A 10591-nucleotide genomic window follows, 5' to 3' on the forward strand; every position below is an offset into this window, starting at 1 on the left:
AAGCAATCTCTACACCCAACGTGGGGCTCGAACTCACAGCCAAAGATCAAAAGTTGCAGCTCCGCAGACTGAACCAGCCAGGTGTCCCCCAAAAAAGAAGTTAAACAGCAGATTTGGGCAGGCAGAATAAAGAGACCGTGCATTTGAAATTATGTAGCCTGAGTATCAGAAAGAAACAAAATGAAGAAAAGTGAATAGAGCCTAAGGGATTGTGGCACAACATCAAAGGTCTCAACACAGGCATTATGGGAATCCCAGAGGGAGAAGTGAGAGAGAGACAGAGAAAGGTCAGAGAGATTATTTGAAGAAATAATGGCTAAAAACATTCTAATTAATGAAATATAGAAATCCTAAACTCCAAGAATCTAAAAAAAATCTATTATCAGAGAAATACAAATCAAAACCACACTGAGATACCATATCTCATGCCAGAGTGGCTAAAATGAACAAATCAGGAGACTATAGATGCTGGAGAAGATGTGGAGAAATGGGAACACTTTTGCACTGTCTGTGGGAATGCAAACTGGTGCGGCCACTCTGGAAAAGAGAGTGGCAGTTCCTCAAAAAATTAAAAATAGATCTACCCTATGACCCAGCAATAGCACTGCTAGGAATTTACCCAAGGGATACAGGTGTGCTGATGCATAGGGGCACTTGTACTCCCAATGTTTATAGCAGGACTTTCAACAATAGCCAAATTATGGAAAAAGCCTAAATGTCCACCAACTGACAAATGGATAAAAAAGATGTGGTTTATATATACAATGGGATACTACTTGGCAATGAGAAAGAATGAAATCTGGCCATTTGTAGCAACATGGGTGGAACTGGAGGGTATTATGTTAAGTGAAATAAGTCAGGCAGAGAAAGACAGATACCATATGTTTTCACTCATATGTGATCCTGAGAAACTTAACAGAAGACCATGGGGGATGGGAGGGAAGTTACAGAGAAGGAAGCAGAAAAACCATAAGAGACTCTAAAATACTGAGAACAAACTAAGGGTTGATGGAGGGGGAGGGGGAGGAGAAAGTGGGTAATGGGCACTGAAGAGGGCACCTGTTGGGATGAGCATTGGGTGTTGTATGGAAACCAATTTGACAATAAATTATATTTAATATTAAAAAAACTAAAAATTAATGAACTCCTACAAGGTAAACTAAGAACTGAAGCATAGTATAATCAAACTGTTGAAAGAGAAAGACAAAAAAAAAGCAGCAAGAGAAACAACTAATCACATACAAATAATTCTAAATAAGATCATACGTCAATTTTTCAGTAGAAACCTTGTAGCTCAGAAGGCAGGATTGAAAAGTTGTAAAAGAAAAGAAAACTGTCAACTAAGAACTCTATAGCTGGCAAAACTGTCCTGCAAAACTCAGGGAGAAATTAAGACCTTTCCTTATAAACAAAAGGTGAGAGGGTTTATTTTTAAACACATTTTTCTTAAAGTATAACTAACATACAGTGTTAATGACTTTCAGGTATAAAGGTTAGAGAGTTTATTACCACTGCTCTACACACACACACACGAGTATGGGAGTCCTTGAGGTTGAAATGAAAGGAATTAGATAGTAACCCCAAACCATATGAAGATATCAAGACCTATGCAGCATCACTTTGACCCCTGGAGAGACTAAAGTACTGAGGTCAGCACTGCAGACCATAAGCCAAGTCTCTGTGATCAGCAAAGCTCCATGAGCTCCTCTGCTACCATGTTGCCATGTATGGTTTCTGGATCAGTTAAGTGCTATCCACAACTCCACTGAGACAGGACAATTGGAAGCTTGCTCTTGGTGTATCCTTGCCCCATGTGCCTCTTTCCTTGAGGTGATTTTCACCTGTGACCTTTCCCCATAATAAACCATAACTCTGCTGAGTTCTGAGAGTACTTGTAGTGAATCACTGGTGGTCTTGGTGCACACCCCAACAGCATCTGCTGTGATTATTCCTGAACTCGAAACTCCTGGCTAACTACCAGCTCAACCCTTCTGCTTGGAGGCCTTGAAGACCCCCACACACTCAGCATCAAACAAAACTCACAATGCAGTCTCTACCTGATACACCCGACCTGGCCCAAACCTCATCCAGGGCTCTATCATTTCTCAGATGTTCAATCTGGAAACAGGTACCAAAATTTCTCCGCAAATAGCACTCCCATACCCAATCATCCCCTCCACCCTGTCCCTCATGTCCTGAGTCTGTCAGATCTTCCCTCCCCTACCCCACATGCATGACCATCATTCCAATTCAAGCCAACATCTCTCATTTCTATGACAACAGTATCCTATCCACTGCCTCTGCATCCAATTAGCTTCCTAACCTGCTGTCCATACCACCATGACTTTTGAAAACACAAATTTCATCCTGTCCCCCCAAGTGGCTTCCCAATGCTTATAGAATAAGGTCAATCCTTACTTATCTTCACCTGCAAACTCCTATGTCCCCTCCCCAACCCCTCCTCATGCCCCAGTAGGTTCTCTGTAAGGCACACTCAAATAGCCATGCCACTTTCTTGGAATCTTTTCTCTGTTCATAGCTCCACTTCCTCTTCCATGTCCATCTGGCTGGTCTCCCTCTTGTGCTAGGGCCATGTCCATTCTGGCATCTCAGAACCCAGCAGACACTTAACCACACACATGTGGAACAAACATTCTGGGTTGTTTTGTGTTATTCTAGAATAGTTATGTTATTCTGGTTATTGTTATACTACCATGGGATTTATTCTTCCATGCCCTCCCAGTTGGCCTTTCGGGTTGCTATGAAACATGCCAGATTCGGTTTAAATCACTTGTTATGAAGATGTGACCTAATGATCACCTTACAAGTATAAAACTCTAATGTGTTCTCTGGTGTAAATATGCCTGTCCTTCCCACCTCACGCAATGTAAGACTCTCCGTTTTATTAATAATTTCTCTAGGAGGCACATTCCAGCTCTATGAGGATAGAGGATCTGAGTTCACTTGTTTGTCGCCAGCACCATAAGTAATGCCCAGCAGATAAAAGCACTATTATGGGATGAATGTTTGTCTTCCTACAAAAAATTTTATTTTTTAGTTTAAAAACATGTTTATTTATATTTGAGAGAGACAAACAGAGTATGAGTGGGGGAGGGACAGAGAGAAATGGTGACACAGAATCTGAAGCAGTGTCCAGGCTCTGAGCTGTTGAGCACAGAGCCCAACACAGGGCTCGAACCCATGAACCAAGAGTTCACAACCTGATCCAAATTTGGACGCTTAACCAACTGAGCCCCCAGGCATCCCTGGGTTCCTACAAAAATTTTTATGTTGAAGCCCTAACTCCCAATGTGATGGTGTTAGGAGTGGGGCCACTGAAAGGTACTTAGGTTTAGATGAGGTCATGAGGGTAGAGCAGCCATCATGGGATTAGTGTCCTTATAAAAAAAGGAAGAGACCAGAGCTCTCTCTTCCCACCATGTGAGGGAACAGCAAGAAAGTGGCTATCTGCAAGCCAGGAAGAGGCTCTTACCAGGAATAAAATCAGCTGGCACCTCGATCTTGGACTTTTCAGCCAGTAGAAATATGAGAAGATAAATATCTGTTGTTTAATCCCCTCCAGCTTACAGTATTTTGTTATGGGGGTGAAAGCAGACTAAAAGAGGTGCCCAATAAATATTTGCTGGTTGGATGAGTAAATGAATGTTATCTTTGGACAAGCACAATTTAGAATGAAAACCAAAGATTTTAAAGGAGTTTACTGGGTCAGCTTATTAATGATAGGATAGCATTTGATTTATTTTTTTTAAATTAAAGTATTTATTTATTTATTTATTTATTTATGTAATCTCTACTCCCAATGCGGGGCTTGAACTCACAATCCTGAGATCAAGAGTCACATGTTCCTCCAACTGAGCCAACAAGGCATCCCTAATGATAACATTTTTAAAAATGAAATAATCTGTACAAGAGATAAATAGTGTCATTACTGTAAATCTTGAGCTATTGGGTATGTCTTTATAGTTGCATAATGGATGAATCTCAAATAATATTAATTTAGAATTTACAAACCTGATAGTATCAGAGTACTTTTGTTATAACTACTTCTTCTTTAAAATTTATTTATTTATTTTGAGAGAGAGAGAGAGAGAGTGCAGGAATGGGGGAGAGAGAATACCAAGCAGTCTCTGAATTGTTAGCACAGAGCCCAATGCAGGGGCCAATCCCATGAAGTATAATACCATGACCTGAGTCAAAACCAAGAGTTGGATGTTTAACCAAGTGAGCCACCCAGGCTCCCCATAACTACTTCTTATACAGACAATTCTTAATCTAGGATGCTTATGCGAAAATATTTTTAATTAGTTTAGAGAATCATACAGAACCATCTAGAAATAAAATTTGAGTAAAATTCAATTTATGCCAAATGGGATAGGAAAATATGAGGAAGTAACTGTCTCCAATGTTCGTTAATTTTGTACCATCACAAGAAGCTTGGAGTTGGGTTGCAAGTGTCTGGAAGTGTACACTTAGGGTCTTCTGGGTGCTGGGGACCTGGTTGGATGGAGTAAAGTGGCCATTGAGGCAAGGACATGGAGCTGATGGCCCCAAGATAACTTAGTTGGTCTGTGACCCATTGTCCCAATGCCTGAATGGATCCTGGGAGGGGTGTATGTTTGAGGGGGACACAGCTAGACTTCAGGGCACATATTTCTTCCAAGGTCCATGAAATCCATCTCCCAGTGCCTCATTCATCCCTGTATGAATAAGGGGACAGTGGAGAACCTGCCCAGCCACTTAAAAAATGGATGACCGAGGAACTCAGCAAATTCTCTCCCCAAAAAGTAACATTAAAACTGGACAAAGTTGTCAAAGCAACTATATAAAAACTGAAAATTGACAAAAAGCATACACCAAATTGAAAATATTTATTTAACAGAATATCCTGAACCTTGGCAAGGATGGGGATGGGGCATCTGGGGCATGTTAGCCTGGAGTGGCTCTGTTCCCCATCTCCACAGCAGAGCACCCAAATACATTAGGTCAGAGGTGACAGACCTGAAGGAAAGAAATAGACAGTAATATAATTATGGTAGGAAATTTCAGTACCTCACTTTCAGCAATGGCTTGAACAACAGACAAAACTTCTGTAAGGAAACAGAGCACTTGAACAACACTACTGATGAATTGGACCCAACAGAAATATATAAAACACTCCACCTCAAAGGAGCAGAATATGAACTCTTCTCAAGTGAACATAGAACATCCTCCAGGATGGATCACATGCTAGGCCACAACACAAGTCTTAACAAACTTAAAAAGACAGTGACTGGTGATGAAAAAGAATGAAATATTGTCATTTTGCAACAATGTGGATGGAACTGGAGGATATTATGCTAAGTGAAATAAGTCAGTCAGAAGAAGAGAGATATCATATGATTTCACTCATGTGTGGCTGGGCTTAGGGTTGGGGGTGGGGAAAATGGATGTTGGGCTTTGAGGAGAACACTTGTTGGGATGAGCACTTGGTGTTGTTTGTAAGTGATGAATCACGGGAATCTACTCCTGAAGCCAAGACTACACTGTATACACTGAATGTTAGTTAACTTGACAATCAATTATTTAAAAAAAATAATAAAAATAAAAAACCTGAGTCATACAAAGTGTCTTTTCTGACCACAACAGAATGAAACTAGAGATCAATACCAAAACGAAAATGGGGGGGGGGGGAACGTATACAGGTGGAAATTAAACAAATGGTCTTGAACAACCAGTGGGCCAGAGAAGAAATCACAAGGAAAATTAGAAAATATATTGAGACAAATGAAAACATAACATGCCAAAACATATGGAATGCAGCAAAAGCAGTGCTAGAGGAGGTTTATAGTGGTAAATGCCTACATTAAAAAAAAGGGTCTCAAATCAATAACCAACTTTACAACTCAAGGAACTAGAAAAAGAACAAACTAAACCCAAAGGTGACAGAAGAGAGGTAATATTAGAGGAAAAATTAATAAAACAGAATAGAAAACTATATAAAAATCATTGAAACTAAGAGTTAGTTTTTTGAAAAGATCAACAAAACTGACAAACTTTTAGCTAGAATAATTGAGAAAAAAGAAGAATCAAATAATGAAACTGAGAAATGAAAGGAAAACATTACAATTGATGCCAGATGAATTAGGAGGATCAAGACCCTATTGTGAATAATGAATGCCAATAAATTGGGTAATTGAGAAGAAATGGATAAATTCCTAGAACCATACAATGTAGCAAGACTGAATCACAAAGAAATAAAAATCCTGAGCAGACCTATAACTCATAAAGAGATTTAACCAGGAATCAAAATCTTCATAATAAAGAAAAACCTACGACCAGATGGCTTCAATGGAGAATTTCATCAAACTTTAAAGAACACTCCAAGGGGTTCCTGGGTGGCTCAGTGGGTTAAGTGTTTGACTATGGTTCAGGTCATGATCTCGCACTTCGTGGGTTAGAGCCCTGTGTCAGGGTCTGTGCTGTCAGCTCAGAGCCCAGATACTGCTTCAGATTTTGTGTTTCTCTCCCTCTCTTCCCCTCCCCTGCTCATGCTCTCTCTCTCTCTCTCTCTCAGCAGTAAATAAATGTTAAAAATATTTTAAAAAAATAAAGAACACCCCAAACTCATTTTGTGAGGCCAGTTAGACCCCATTACCAAAGCCAGGCAAAGCCATGACAAGAAAGGAAAACTTCAGGCCAATATCCTTCATGAATATTGATGCAGAAATCCTCAACAAAATATGAGGAAACTGAATTCAGCAACACATGAACTAAACACATCATAACTAAATTGGATTTATACCCAGAGTGCAAGTTATGGGTCAAAAATATGAAAATTTAAAATATCATCAAAAAGAACAAAATATTTAGGAATAAACTTATCCAAATTGGCAAAAGACTTGTATACTAAAAACTGCAAAATGTTGCCAAAAGTAATTAAAGAAAATCCAAATAAAAATGGAAAGCATCCTATGTTCATGGATTGGAAGACTTGATATTGTTAAAATGTCCATACCATCCAAAGTCATCTACAGATTCAAAGTAATTCAATCCTTGTTAAAATGACATTTTTGTTTTGTACAGAAAGAGAAAAAAATCCTAAAATTCATGTGGAATCTCAAAGGACTCAAAATAGCCAAAACAATGTTGACAAAGAAAAACAAAGCTGGTGAGTTCAAAAGTCCTGATTTCAAAACATATTCCAAAGCTACAGTAATAAAGGTAGTGCGGTATTGACATAAAGACAGACATAGACCAAAGGCACAGAACAAGCTCTTGCATATACTGTGGTAGGATCCCCTCCCTAAGGAGAGAAAAAAAGGGAGATAAAACTTCAAGGTAACCTGGCTATGCACCTACGTGACAACATCTCTCATGACCTTGTAAACTGAGACTACTTAATCAGACTACATGTTTGTGTGTTACCATATATGGGAGACAAAGAAAATATATTTAAAAACTATGCCACATGACATTCGGCGCTTAGTTCTTCGGGTACGAACCCAACTGAGCAGTGCCGGCACGAATAAAGTTGCTTCCTGGAAATTAAAAAAGCCTCCGCGTTATGACTCTCTGTGTGAGAATCCTGCTATGATACTGCCAGATGATCCTGGTGCCAAGGCTAATTGATGGGTATTTTCTCTGCAATAAATACTTCTGGGGAACCTGGATATCTACAGGCAAAAGAGTGAACGTGGACTCTTACTTTATACCATATACAGAAATTAACTCAAAGTGGGTAAAATATCTAAACTGTATAACTCCTGGGGCACCTGGGTGGGTCAGTTGGCTAAGCATCTGACTTTGGCTTTGGTCATGATCTCACAGTTTGTAGGTTCAGGCCCTGCATCAGGCTCTGTGCTGATAGCTCAGAGCCTGGAGACTGCTTCATTCGGTTTCTATGTCTCCCTTTCTCTCTGCCTCTCTCTCTCTGACTCTCTCTCAAAAATGAATAAACATTAAAAAAATTAAAAGAAAACCTGTATAACTCCTAGAATAAACATAGGGTAAAAGTTTCATGACATTGGATTTGAAAATGATTTCTTGGGTATGACAGCAAAAGCAGAAGGAAAAAAGCAAAGATAGACAAATAGGACGATGTCAAAATTAAAAAAAAAATCTACGCATTAAAGGAAATAAGCAGCAGAGTGACAAGGCTACCTATGAAATGGGATAAAATATGTGCAAATAATATATTTGATAAGGGGTTAATATTCAGAATATGTAAAGAACTCCAAAACTCAACAAAAACAATAAGTAACCATATGTTAAAAACGGGCAAACAACTTCGATAGACATTTCTCCAAAGAAGCTATACAGAAGGTCAACAAGCATTAAAAAAAAGGCTAAATGTTGGGGCTCTTGGGTGGCTCAGTCAGTTAAACATCTGGCTTTGGCTCAGGTCACGATCTCACGGTTTGTGAGTTTGAGCCCCAAGTCAGGCTCTGTGCTGACAGCTCAGAGCCTGGAGCCTGCTTCGGATTCTGTGTGTGTCTCTCTCTCTGCCACTCCCCCACTCATGGGAGCATGCTCTCTTTCTCTCTCTTTCTCTAAAAACCAAAAATTATTTAACATTAAAAAAAGGCTAAATGTTATTAATCACCAGGACAATGCCAATCAAAACCACAGTGACATATCACTACGCAATCATTGATGGCACTATCCAGCAATGAAAATGACAAGTGTTGTTGAGGACATGGAGAAACCAGAACTCCTATACATAATTGGTGAGAATGTAAAATGGTATAGTTCTGATGTAAAACAATATGGAGCTTCCCTTAAGAATTAAAAATAAGGGGCACCTGTGTGGCTCAGTCGGTTGATTGTCTGACTTTGGCTCAGATCATGATCAGCTCAGATCATGATCTCACAGTTTGTGGGTTTGAACTCCGCGTTGGACTCCATGCTGAGCACAAAGCCTGCTTAGGATTGTCTGTCTCCTTCTATCTCTGCCCCTCCCCCTTTCACGCTCTGTCTCTCAAAGATAAATAAACAGGGATCCTAGGAAGATGGCGGCATAGGAGGATGCTGGGTTCACCATGCGTCCTGCTGATCACTTAGATTCCACCTACACCTGCCTAAATAACCCAGAAAACCGCCAGAAGACTAGCAGAACAGAGTCTCCGGAGCCAAGTGCAGACGAGAGGCCAACGGAAGAGGGTCTGATACCCTCCAGGTGCCGCAGGGCCCCTCCCAAAGCGGATCTCCGAAGGAAAAGCGAACTGAGCCTGCCCTTCCCACCCCTTTGCACCTTGCTGATCCACCCCAGCTAATACGCCAGATCCCCAGCACCACAAGTCTGGCAGTGTGCAAGTAGCCCAGATGGGCCACACCACCCCACAGTGAATCCTGCCCCTAGGAGAGGGGAAGAGAAGGCACACATCAGTCTGACTGTGGCCCCAGCGGTGGGCTGGGGGCAGACATCAGGTCTGACTGCAGCCCTGCCCACCAACTCAAGTTATTCAAGACAGCAGAGGGGAAGTGCCCCGCAGTTCCACACCACTCCAGGGACTATCCAAAATGACTAAACGGAAGAATTCCCTCAAAAAAACATCCAGGAAATAACAACAGCTAATAAACTGACAAAACGATTTAAACAATATAACAGAAAGTGAATTTAGAATAATAGTGATAAAATTAATCGTTGGGCTTGAAAACAGTATAAAGGACAGAGGAGAATCTATTGCTACAGAGATCCAGGGACTAAGGAACAGCCAGGAGGAGCTAAAAAAAATGCTATCAATGAGCTGCAAAATAAAATGGAGACAACCAAGGCTCGGATTGAAGAGGCAGAGGAGAGAATAGGTGAACTAGAAGATAAAATTATGGAAAAAGAAGAAGCTGAGAAAAAGAGAGATAAAAAAATCCAGGAGTATGAGGGGAAAATTAGAGAACTAAGTGATGCACTAAAGAGAAATGATCTACGCATAATTGGTATTCCAGAGGAGGAAGAGAGAGGGAAAGGTGCTGAAGGTATACTTGAAGAAATCATAGCTGAGAACTTCCCTGATCTGGGGAAGGAAAAAGGCATTGAAATCCAAGAGGCAGAGAGAACTCCCTTCAGATGTAACTTGAATCGATCTTCTGCACAACATATCATAGTGAAACTGACAAAATAAAAGGATAAAGAGCAAATTCTGAAAGCAGCTAAAGATAAACGTGCTCTAACATATAAAGGGAGACCTATAAGACTCGTGACTGATCTCTCTACTGAAACTTGGCAGGCCAGAAAGGAATGGCAGGAGATCTTCAATGTGATGAACAGAAAAAATATGCAGCTGAGAATCCTTTATCCAGCAAGTCTGTCATTTAGAATAGAAGGAGAGATAAAGGTCTTCCCAAACAAACAAAAACTGAAGGAATTCGTCACCACTAAACCAGTCCTACAAGAGATCCTAAGGGGGATCCTGTGAGACAAAGTACCAGAGACACCACTACAAGCATGAAAACTACGGACATCACAATGACTCTAAACCCATATCTTTCTATAATAACACTGAATGTATGGAATAAATGAACCAACCAAAAGACATAGGATATAAGAATGGAAAAAAAAAAAAACAAAAAAAAAAACAGGACCCATCTATCTGCT

Source organism: Puma concolor, chromosome A1 (assembly GCF_028749965.1).
Source record: "Puma concolor isolate L17-30 chromosome A1, mPumCon1.1.hap2, whole genome shotgun sequence".
Lineage (NCBI taxonomy): Eukaryota > Metazoa > Chordata > Mammalia > Carnivora > Felidae > Puma > Puma concolor.